Genomic DNA, 12,560 nt, shown 5'->3' with positions numbered 1-12,560 from the left:
GCTTCTGCCTGTCAGTGGACCTGGTTACGGTCAACACAATACTGTGGAATTTTAACAGTCGAGATTGTTAGAACATTAGGATGGCTGGAATTAGTAGATTAAAAATAATTCTAGGTCATTACATTTTGCACATTTGCTATTTTTCCAAGTTGTACATTTCCCTATAGCAGGTACGTCCTTATATTGTTATACCATCAAAGAAGAGCAGGACTGGAAGGGACCTGAGTCTAATCCTGTCCCCTACATTCAAAGTACTCATCTTCCAATAACCCAGAGTGACTATAAATGGATTTCATTACCTGAAAGGTGTAGTTTATAGGATCTAGTAATATCCCTTTAAATAGTTTGTAAGCTTGCCAATGCACCCCCCCATACAGAGTATTTGCAAAAAATGCTATAAACCACACTGGGCAAAGTGCCAGGCAATCTTCTCATCTGAGGTTTCATCATTAACTCCGAGTAACATGATGAACATAGATGAATGTTATGGTGATTTGGTTTTTAATCTGACTTGTCATGTCCTGAATGATTTTTTTTTTTAATTCTCAGAGTCGCCCTGTATTCAGAACTACAGTACCATTACAGTTCCTTTAAATCACTGCTGGAGGGCCATGGGGCACGCTCCAGGCAGCACTGAAGGCAGCCTATCCCCAGCTCCACCCCTTCTGGGGTACAGAGCAGCCCTCCCTCCTGTCCTCCGCCTTGCCTGGGAGCCTGGTGAGGCTGTTGACCCCGCTGGATCATCCTGGTTGTATGCATGTATAATTTTTGTAGAGGAAGTTAAGAATATTGACCTGTGTATCTGTATGATACATTTGCTGCTTTGGGTTACACCCATTGCTTCAGGGACTATGATGAAAAAGCCAGCACTGATGGCCCATTAGCAAAAGACAACTGTAAAAGAGTTTAGTCTTCCTGTGAGCATGTGGGACAGCCTGTGAAGAATGGCTATACAGGGGCTCTACACAAACACATGACTTTGTCACCTAATGCTGGAACCCATCTTGAATTCTGTATTTTTGCATGAGGGGGTTCGGGAATCAAAGATTTCTTGCCTTATAGAAATCCTATAGAAGGCGGGGAAGAAAGCAATGATTGCCTTCAGCTGGCTTTCACCTCTGCCTCCATACCCCAAATGGATACTTGAAAAAACTTGAGAACAAAAGACTGAACTGGGGGAGGGAAGAGCAGCTCTCCCAGGATGGAACAATTATTTTGGCTTATCAAAGAATATTCCTAGAACAATATTTAGGGTGAGAAATATTAGCTGTGGCCCATTTCTGTAATGTACTAAGGATAATAAGCATGTTTTCTTTATTTACTGCAGTGACTTTCTTTGTTCTGTTGTTGGGGTATGTCTAGACTACATGGCTCCATCGACGGAGCCATGTAGATGAGTTTACTAGACATAGGAAAATGAAGCGGCGATTTAAATAATTGCCATTTCATTTACATCAAAATGGCCACCGCGCTGTGCCGATCAGCTGTTTGGTGGCACAGCAGGGTAATCTGGACGCACCGTGGTCGACAAGGGAAGCCTTTGTCGACTGCTCCAGTATGCCTCATGAAATCAGGTTTACTAGAGCAGTCGACAAAGACTTCCTTTGTTGACCGCGGCGTGTCCAGATTGACCCACTGTGCCATCAAACAGCACGGTGGCCATTTTGATGTAAATGAAATGGCAATTATTTAAATCGCTGCTTCATTTTCCTATGTCTAGTAAACTCATCTACATGGCTCCGTCGATGGAGACATTATTCTAGACATACCCTCGGTTACCACTTATAACCACTTATAAACTACCTTCAACCTCTCAGTAATTAACTTTTCTTCTTTACAGCCCTGTTTATGCAAATTCTGACTGGATGGAGTAAGAAGTGGTGCATACCTTCCTTCACTTTGAGGAAGGAGGCAAACTTCATTTAATTTTGGGTGTGTACCCCAAGGAGGGGGATGAACATTGGGGTGCTGGAGTAAATCCTAAAATGAGTCTTTCCAGAGGTAATATGTGCACTTACCTGTGGGTTTTGTTAGAAGAGGCTGGAGAACCTGGCTTAGTAAAACCAGGTAACAGGGGGTCCAGGCTGTCAGAGAAGGAGGGCTTAGTGGTATCTAAGCACCTCAGGTTACATCCCAGAGGTCCTGACCTGTCACAATTAGTTTATATGGATATTGTGGAGGTGACATTCTAAACTTCAGAGACTTCTTGGGGAGGGGACTGACTGTACTGCTCTATGTGTAGGTTTTGATTTGAATACATCTGTGAAATCTGACCTGACACCACAATAGCTAATTTTTTTTTTTTTTTGGTATAATTTTCAGTGGAAAAAATTGTAAAGGAAAGAGAATTAATGACATTCAGAACATTCAAAATATGTGATTAGGGGTTGATTCTAGAAATGGTTTGAAATGAGGGAGCAGGGCCATAACAAGGGTGGAACAAGAAGGGCACTCACTCCAGGAACATCATAATTAGGGGCACAAAGATGCAGTAAGTAAAAATAATAAGCTGCAAAAGTAAAGAGCACGATATGTGCTAAACTAAGCAGAGGGGATGCATAATTAATATTTTGCCCTGGGTGCAAAAATATCTAGTTACAACGTTGTGCGGGAGGAAGCTTAAATTAGTTCATCTGTCACTTAATGCAGGGATTTTCAAACTTTTTGAGGTAAGCCACTCTTTTGAGTTATAATTTTTGGTTGTGTCCCCCAAGACAGATAAAAATAGGCACAATATCTACCGTTCTCCCCTTGCATTCAAGGTGGGGGAAGGCACATGCAACCGTCTCTGGGGAGGGGGCCAGGACTGTGCAGGAAGGCTGCTGGGAGTATAAATTGGTATGACTACAATCGATATCAACACTGACCCACACAATGGGTGGCCTGCTGAGGTGAGTCAGGTGGTGGAGATGACTCAGGGCTAGCCTGAACTACCTGGCATTGCTGCTATCCCCAGAATATTCTTCTGCCTCCCTGCCCTCAGTGAGATACACTCCACAGTTTGAAAATTTCTGGCTTTGTGTTTACCTATCTGAACAAATAGACTGTGGCAAGCTAAGGTATGAATCTACCCCTCATTAGCCTGTTGCAATCTTACTATCCCTGTGGACCCTTCTGATGAGCATTAACAGTTCAATTTTGTGCATTGAGCTAGTCCAGTTAATATGGGTCAGCAAGGTGCAAACAGTGCGTAGCAGGGTCACAGCCCAGTTTGCTCTCAGGTAATTTTTCAGGCAGACACATTCTAGATCTCCACATCTTTTTTTTTTTCCAAAATAAATGAAGTAAACTGTTTCTTCCTTCGTCAAGCTTTGGCATATCTGTGATTTGTTACATTCAGAGCTTGCTGATTTTGGACAATTTGCTTTTTCTGAAAAGAACTTTGTTAGAATCCAACAATATGGTTAAGATTAGTGCTTTCATGAGATGCAGAATAAATCCACGACCCGCTTACATGTTTTTGATTTAAGCATCCATGGTGCAGTAGGCTTTTCTACAAGTAATTCCTTTATTCATTAGTGAGCAGAATCCAGACTGATTGTATTTCAGGAGAGCACAACCGCCATGTGCTAGATAATTTCACTACTTTACTCCTGTATTGAATCTTTACTGGTCCATTAGCAAAGATGAATTTCACTCAGCCGTGTTAGAATGCAAGTAACTTTTGAGCCCCATGCAAAGATTCGCAAGATTAAATTCTATGTGAAACACATGAAAATAGCTAGATGAATGCAAAATTATGATGTGTGTTCCAAGATGCAGGGTGGGATTTTCAAACCAGCCTAAAGGAATTAGGGGAAAAACATCCACTAGATTCTGGTGGGATTTGGAACTTAAGTCTTGGAAAATCTTAGTCATGGTGTATACATACTACTATGGGCTAAATTCTGATCCTTTTACTCAGGTTGAATGGGACTGTAAGGGTGCGTCTACACAGCAGGACTTAACCTGAAATAAGCTATGCAAATTGAGCTATGTCAATTGCATATCTTATTTTGAAATAGCTTATTTTAAAATAGGGAGTGTCTACACAGCACTTATTTTGAAGTGGAGCATTCTTCCTCAAACTTCCCTTATTCCTCATACAATGAGGGTTACAGGAGTCAGAGTAAGAAGTCCTCCAGCTTGACAATATTTTGATACTATTTTGAAATAACTGCCTGCTGTGTAGACGCAGACCAAGGATAGGTCTACACTACAGAGTTTTGTCGGAAAAACGGCTGTTTTTTCAAGAAAACCTGAGTTACATCCACACAGCAATCACGTTCTTCTGAAAGTAAATTGAAAGTACAGAGGGGATTTTCTGGCATTGGTAATCCTCTTTCTACGAGGAAGTAGCCTTTTTCCGAAACAGCTCTTTCGGAAAAAGGCATGTGTGGACGGGGAAGAGGGAGTTCTTTCTAAAGAAGAGGAAAGAGGTAAAAGCACAAGTGCCCTGGTGGCCACTCCATCCATAGTAATCACAGCTTAAATGTGAGAGAGCATCCATTCAGTGTGGATGCTATTATTCAAAAAAGCAGATAGTTTTTTCAATACACTTTGGCAGTGTGGATGCTCTCTTTTGGAAGAAGTTTTTTCGGAAGATCTCTTCTGAAAAAAGGTTCTTCTGAAAGAAGCCTGCAGTCTAGACATAGTCTAAGTTATTTCAGAATAGCACTAGTCACTTTGAAATAGTGTTGCAGTGTAGATGTACCTTTAGGATGCCAGAATATGGCCATGTGTGAAGAATTTGTTTCTGAATACAAGGTTTTGAATCGTGTTCTGCCAGTGCCCCTTCAGATTCAACCCAGATCACCTTGTCACTGGGTTTACTCAGCATGCAGAATGGGAGGGACCTCCACAGGGATACTTTAGTTTCTTTCAACATGTGCCTTTTTTTCTACCCTATGACATACAAATACAGTAACTGAGGGATGTTTAAACAGTGATTTCAGCGCCAAACAACGGTGCCTATTTGCTTAATCAAGATTCTGTGAGGTTACAATTGTCCATCAAAGTTGACCTCTATTAATACAGCTCTCTTGATTCTCATCTTCCTTTGACAGACAAATCTTCAGTTCTCCTTCATGGAGTGGTGAGTTTAGGTTCCCATGCTGCACCACAGAGGTTAGTGGAGTTTTGCTTTTGATTTTGCCAGGCATAGAACTGAGTCCTATAAATGGGATTTCTTTTTTTTGACTCTTCTTGAAATGACTCTTAAAGGTCTGCATTGGTTTCTTGAAAGTGATGCTAATCTTTATATCCAATATATTTATGTAGAATGCAAACATTGGGGCCTCAGGGGGTCATATCTCAGCTGCTTTGAAATTATGAGCTGCATTTCCTTGTTTATACTCTGCAGCTAATGCGGGGTGGAAGAGTGACAACTTGAACCACATTTCTGCACCCCTGATCTCTAGCAGCATCAACATTCCAAGGGTATGTCTAGACTACATGGCTCTGTTGCCAGAGCCATGTAGATTAGTTTACTAGACATACCCAAATGAAGCAGCGATTTAAATAATCGCCGCTTCATTTAAATTCAAATGGCTGCCGCGCTGAGCTGATCAGCTGTTTGTTGGCTCAGCACACTATTCAGGACGCTCCGTGGTCGACATCAAAGGCATTTGTCGACCGCTCCGTTTTGCCTCGTGGGATGAGGTTTACCGGGGCGGTTGACAGATGCCTTTGATGTTGACCACAGAGTGTCCGGACTAGCGTGCTGAGCCGACAAACAGCTGATCGGCTCAGCGCGGCAGCCATTTAAATTTAAATGAAGCGGCGATTATTTAAATTGCCGCTTCATTTGGGTATGTCTAGTAAACTAATCTACATGGCTCTGGCGACAGAGCCATGTAGTCTAGACATACCCCAATACTGTATGATATGCTGGCTGCAGCCAGCAATGACACCCAGCATGTGTATTTCACCTGTCATAGAGCTCTTCCTTCTCTACCCTAGCAGCTCTTCCTTCCCCCACGGCAGATAGATATCCAGTTGCTTTCCATTGCCTTAGCAGGTGCTAAGATTTGAACCCAGAGTATAGAAATTGAGTTGAATGTCACTAATTAAGCAGTTATGAACAAATAGTATGTTTTGTACTTACGCTTTTTAACATAAGCATATTAGTCATTTTCTGCCATGATAGTACATGGGGGTTGAGATAATTCCTCAGCAACCCTCCAGATCTGTGATTGTTGGGGAAGCTGAAATCATTTCAGTAGATGTTCAGAAAATACTGTGTAGGAAAGTCTAACTCTGAGCTAAATTCATGGCTTATCTATGCTGGGAAGCTAATTTGGATGGGTGTGAATTTGGAGTGGAACTCCTCATTAATGGCCTGTATGGATGCTCTTATTCTGGAGTAAGAGTCTTTTTTTCCCCTCTGAATGAGCTTACTCCCTTCCAGAGTGGATTGGGAATAGTTAATCAGAAATAACTTCCTGTGTAGACTAGCCCTTAATTACTTAGAAAAGACCTTTAGGTTAAAATCTATTAAAAACCTTGCATGGCACAAGGTCTATTATTTTCTTACTAACAGTTCAATGCCTGTATCATTTCTGGCATCTTTCTCAAGGTTCAATGTCTTATCTCATTACGCATACATAGCCCATACTTACAATTGCATCTCTATTGTAACATATTTAATTAAGTTCATTATCCTTTCTAACTGTATAACAGTTCTCTGTTTTAATTTGCATGGGGCATATCAAATGATATTGGCCCATTTCAAAGGATTCTTTAGATCCTCTGAAAAGGAGAAACCTTTTAAGTTAAAAAATATACACATTAAAACTTTGCAAAATGGATACATTCTCGGCTGAGGTCTGAGCAAACATCTTTTTTAGAATAAGCTCTATTAGCATTTTAATAACATTCTCGCTCCAGGAAGTCTTTGTTTCATTGGCTGAATACAGCAAAATATCCTACCATAAAAAATTTAAGTTAACTCACATTTACTTATCAAATTCAATGAATATCAGATAGCAAGTTCTGGTCATGATCCAGCAATAAATACCTAACAATATACAAAAAAAATGTACAAATGGACTAATATCAAATGTTCACTTTCTTCTTCTATATAAATTATGGGTGCTGATAAATCCTGGTAGTTAAGATTTCTGTGGTGTAATTCCACAGACAGTAATAGGAGATATTCAATGCTCTCATTAGATATGATAAGACATTTTTTTGCAGGGGGGAGGGCGTTCTGTAGAAGTCAGACTTTTACTTGAAAAAATGAGAATTTTGAAACCCCCAAACTTCCAAAATCCTAAAAATTGTGCCTAAAACTGTCAAAATTTCAAAAAAATTGGTGAAAAATAAAAAATTGTCAAGAAGAGCATACAAATTTCCATGAAAATTTTGTTTACTTAAAAATCTAATTTTTCATTGAAAAACGGTAGATGGACATTTTTTCTATCCCAGCTCATGCTGAACTTTAAGTATGGACACAATCCGAATGGCTCCTGATTTCATGAAAGTGAAGCATGTTCTTAAATGCTTGCTGAACTGGGGCCTATAGGTTATTTTTAAAATTCACATATCAGGGTATGTCTATACTATGAGATTAGGTCGAATGTATTAAGGTTGATTTTTAGCATCTGATTTTGTAAAGTCAAAGGTGAATGTCCTCATTGCATGCATGAGGTCGATGGAGTGCATCCCCATTACGATGGGTGTCTGTGACTCGGACAGCAATGCACTGTGGGTAGCTGTCCCACAGTTCCTGCTGTTCCTTTGCATCTGGATTAGGCTTTCAATGCCTGATGGGACAAAAACATTCCAGCGGGTGGTTCTGGGTGCATGTTGTCAGTATCCCGTAATGCACTTATCTGCTCCCCTTTCCCCCCACTTGAAAGCAATAGAAAATAATTTTTTCATGTCTTTTTTCCCCTGGTTATCTGTGCAGATGCCATAGCAAGACAAGCATGAAACTCATTCTGCTTCAACCTGCTGGGACAAGTATTGCTAACACCTCATGCATTACGCTGTGTTAAGTCCAGAGCCTAGCCAGGAACTGCCAGAGTGAGGAAGAATGTGAGGAGGCCACATACACAGACGTGCATGAAACTACTGTGTGAAGCAATTGGCATATGCTTGCAGCAGTCGGTCTGGTTGATGCAATGGAATGCTGATTCTGGTCCTGTGAGACAAGCACAGACTGGTGGGACCTCATAGGTATGTAACTATGGGACAGTGAGCAAAACCTTTGCATGCGTAAGGCTTCTTTCATGGAAGGGATTAAGCTAATTTAAAAAAAAAAAAGAATCTTACTCCAGAATAAGAGCAACCATACAGGCCATTAATCAGGAGTTCCACTTCAAATTCACAGCTATCCAAATTAGCTTCCCAGCATAGATAAGCCATGAATTTAGCTCAGATTTAAGTTGCTTTCCCTCACCCTGAAACACTGCAATACTAGAATGAGACCTGCTCTGTCAGTTCAGAAGAGAGTGGCAATAGCTCTGCAGAAGCTTGCAATACCAGACAATTACCAGTCAGCTGGGAATCAATTTGGAATGAGTAAATCTATATTGGGACCTGCTGTGACCCAAGTAGCCAGGGCAATCAATACCCTGCTGCTAGGAAGGATGGCGACTCCGGGAAACATGCAGGACATGGTGGGTAACTTTGCCATGATGGGGTTCCCTATCTGTGGTGGGGCAATAGATGAGGCACTGCAAATCAGAGAGGCTTTGTGAATGACCAGACAGTAATATGACAGCCATGTATGTTGCTCTTAACAAAGTGATCCCTGCATTAAATGTACTGGCTTGTAGGCCCCCTCCCTCCATGTATGACACAACAATAAAGATCCTCTTGTTCAGAAATCATGTGTTTTTATTTAGGAAATGCAGGGAGCAGAGACAGAAAAGGAGGTTGGGGTGTGAGCACGGAGGGGTGGAGGGTACAAGGGGCTTTTCCTAAGATCCCCCTATTCAGCAACCACAACGGTGGGAATGGCAGCCTTCTGTTCCACGAGACATCCCTGGGACATGAGTGCAAGGTTGCTCTTGACCCCCTCTTTCCCCTGCCCTCCTCATTCTAGGACTCCTGAGAAGGGAGGCAATGGAACCTGGTGAGGAGGGCAGATGGTTCCGCGTATGGTGCAGGGGGACTCTGTGCCTCTACCTGGTGCCTCAGCAGCTCAATTTGCTGCCCCACAAGCCTCAAAATCTCATCCTGGGTCTTGGATTCATGTTCCCTGCACACTGTCCTCTCCTCATGCTTTGTTCGTGGCACCTGCTGTGTCGTTCTCCTCCATGCATTTAATTGCGCCCTGTCAGTGCGGGCGGATCGCATTTGCTCATGAAACATGTCATTCTGAGAACCGTTTTTTCACCTTCTGATCTGTCAGTGCTGAAGAGCTAGAGGAGCCAGGAGAGGGGGGAAGAGACTCACTGTTACATCTGCTGTAATGAAAAAAGTGAAGGGCAGACTTTAGAGAAGATGCAGTGTAGAACATCGAAGCAGATCTTTTACCATGAAAGAACCTCTGTCCTACACAGATCTGCATGGTGCAGCTGGACATTTTGGTTGTAGGCAACAGACTGGACCTCTTGCTCTTTTGCTTCTACTTTGTAAGCCCATGTGATGCAGTGGCTGCAAACTGCAGCTCTCATGACTAGGAGTCCTATTCCAAACTACCTAGTTCGAGCCGCGCTGCACGGGGTTCAAACCAGCGGGGTTTTAAAAATGGCAGCTCCCTGCTTATGCAAATGAAGCCCGGGAAATTCAAATCCCGGGCTTCATTTGCAAGTGCGGTATGCCTACATTACCCTCCTAGTTCGAACTAGGAGGGTAGTGTAGACATACCCTTAAAGACTTCCTGGGACAGTAGGACTCATGAAGAATGCAAACGTGAGAGTCATGTACATTCATCACAGGAGGGAGCTGAAAGCACCGTTGATTTGGAAGGAAATCGTGCAGACCTAAATCATGATGGTAAGCAAATGTTGAGAAACATTTTATCACCTGAAGATCCCTTTTCTCCAGGTCCATTCACCAGTCTTGTGATCTGACCAAGATAAGCATTAGTAATAGAGGTATTGCATATGAAAGGACAATGCATCCAAATTTAATGTGTCTCAGAACAGTAGGTCATTTTTCCTCTCCACATCTCTAATTTCCTTTTAACTGGGTAAAAAAAATTGCTTTCATATAGCAAATGTAAGACTCCTCTTCCCCAGCTTTAATTCTCCAAGCTCATAATCCTAGAGTGGAATACATTTATACATGACTAGAAAATTAAAACAGAAAATTCCTAAAAACCATCAAAGTAACAAGCTATGCTTTGCAAAAATGACAAATAATTTTGTGCTAGTGAAACATGGTAACAACTTTACAAGCTAAGCAATAAAAAATGCATTTTTATTGCTGAAGTACATTATAACCCTCATTTGAGAGGAATTTCAGGCTGGTTTGAAATCACTCAGTGCATATGTTATAGAAAGTCTAGAGGCATTTTGTTCTTTATTAATGAAGCATGAAGAGAATGGCACTGAGAATATTTTTTTTATAAGTTGAGGCTTCAACTTTCTCATATGTACATTACACATTGAGTCATTACTAACGAGATTTCCATAAATTAAAAGGCCCAAGTGGGGCAATCATGTGATTGGCTGATGGACATTGAAATAATGGTGTAACTATGATTCTTTCAGTCATGGCCACTAATGTTTGGTGCACACTTTTCTCTGACAGGTTTATGAAAAGGGGAGGAGACTTGCAAACCTGGACATGACTGGCTTGATTTCAGTATTTGAACAGAGAATGATAGAAAATCCATTGTGTTTTAAAAAAAAACCCAGCAAACAGCATTTTATCACCGTTCTCTGGGTGTTCAGAAGGCCGAAGACACTGGCATACCATTAAGGCAGACAATGGTTGTTTACCTGGTGTTGTGGCAAATCTGTACGGCACCATGCTTGAGGTCATACAAAAAAGAAGTGATCTACTGTGCTATGAATGGGTGTCAGAAGGCCTGCTGTCTGACTACTACACAGAACATGAGGACAATCCGGAACATTCTGTGATGTGCACTAACCTGAAACTGCTCTCTGTCCCCAGGCATTGTGGGTCTGTGGGCTACTGAAGTCCCAATAGTTGACGTGGACTTAGGAGACTATAGCATACACTGCAATTTCAGTGCTATAGGTGTGCTTATATGCAATAAAGAATTTACTTTGCAGGACTAAACTTTGTGTGCTCACTGGAATCCAGAAGAGTTTTGCCATTGATTTCAAAGGAGTTACAGCAGGGGGCCAGATCCAGCCCGCCTAAGGGTGTGTCTAGACTACCTAGTTTTGTCGACAAAAGTGGACTTTTGTCGACAAAACTATACCAGCGTCTACACTACCGCTGAGTTCTGTCGACATAACGTCGACAGAACTCAGCAGTTTTGTCGACGCTGGTATACCTCATTTTACGAGGCATAACACCTTCTGTCGACAGAAGGTGTTATTGCCTGTAACATTGCGTCCAGACTACGGAGTTCTGTCGACAAAGCAGCTTGCTTTGTCGACAGAACTCAATGTGTCTGGACGCTCTTTGTTGACGGAAGTTTTGACGACAGTATCTGTCGACAAAACTTCCGTCGACAAAACGCGGTAGTCTAGACGTACCCTAAGGCTTTAATCCGGTCCACGTGGCTGTTCCAGGCCCTGTCCCCTAACATGTTACCTGGGAGCTGGAGCAGTGCAAGCCCTTTCAACTGCTTCTATTTAAAGGACTTGCACCTTCCGTGTGGCTGGCAGGCAAAAGCCCCGGGAAAGGTGTAAGCCCTTTAAATAGAAACAGTTGAAAGGGCTCGCGTGTCCCCGGCTCCCAGGCAACATGCTACCAGTGAGGCCAGGAGCAGCGAGCCCTTTAAATAGCAGGAAGTGAAAAGTCTCGCAACTCCCGTCTCCAGCTAATGCAATGCCTGGGAGTTGTGGGGAAGGCACAAGTCCTTTCAACTCCTGCTATTTAAAGGCTCCACCCCTTCCATCTGAGGCTCCACCCCTTCCATCCGAGGCCCTGTTCCTTCCAGGGTGGCCCGCAACCACTTCAAAAATGTTTGAAATGGTCCCCCCTCAAAAATTATTGCCCACCCCTGAGCTACAGTGGGCCCCTTATAAGAGCAAGTTTAGGTCAGAGATCTAATGGGCCGGTGAATAAGGCACTAGACTGGGCCAAAAGAGACCTGAATTCTGTTCCTAGTTCTATCACCGAATTGCTATGTGATTTTAGGCAAATCACATCACTTTCTGTGCCTCTGTTTCTTCTCACACGGTTTTTCTATTTAGCATGAAAGCTCTTCGGTTTATGGAGGGTCTTTCCACATTTGTATAGCACCTCTCACAAACTGGGGCCCCAAGTCTCAACATCGCCATAATGTAAATAATAGTTATGGCTATGATGAAACAGATGCTTTCTTTGACAGACTCAAAGCTGTTGCGTCAATACTAAGGGTAGTGCTGCATACGATGTGCAGAATAATACTTGGTATGCTTGTTCTTTGACAGAAGAGCTTGGGTATTAATGGGCACTGGGGTTGTCCTCTTTCTTGTTTTTGCTAAAAGAATAAAGCTCAGAAC

At 42.3% G+C, this 12,560-nt stretch overlaps 1 long non-coding RNA gene across 1 annotated transcript in view; it reads left to right on the top strand.

Moving 5' to 3' along the window:
- The window catches only part of LOC112543752 (uncharacterized), a 222,518-nt gene extending 211,291 nt beyond the window's left edge, over positions 1 to 11,227 (top strand). The window contains exons 2-4 of the long non-coding RNA XR_003086973.3: positions 5,046 to 5,106; positions 7,892 to 8,160; positions 10,687 to 11,227. This is a non-coding gene — a long non-coding RNA (uncharacterized LOC112543752). The remainder of the gene's footprint in view (positions 1 to 5,045; positions 5,107 to 7,891; positions 8,161 to 10,686) is intronic.
- The last annotated feature ends 1,333 nt before the right edge of the window (positions 11,228 to 12,560 follow it).

This window comes from Pelodiscus sinensis, chromosome 15 (genome assembly GCF_052426305.1).
Source record: "Pelodiscus sinensis isolate ZL-2025 chromosome 15, ASM5242630v1, whole genome shotgun sequence".
Taxonomy (NCBI): domain Eukaryota; kingdom Metazoa; phylum Chordata; order Testudines; family Trionychidae; genus Pelodiscus; species Pelodiscus sinensis.
Note: the sequence above shows the minus strand (reverse complement) of the source record. Positions and strands in the feature narration are given on the sequence as shown.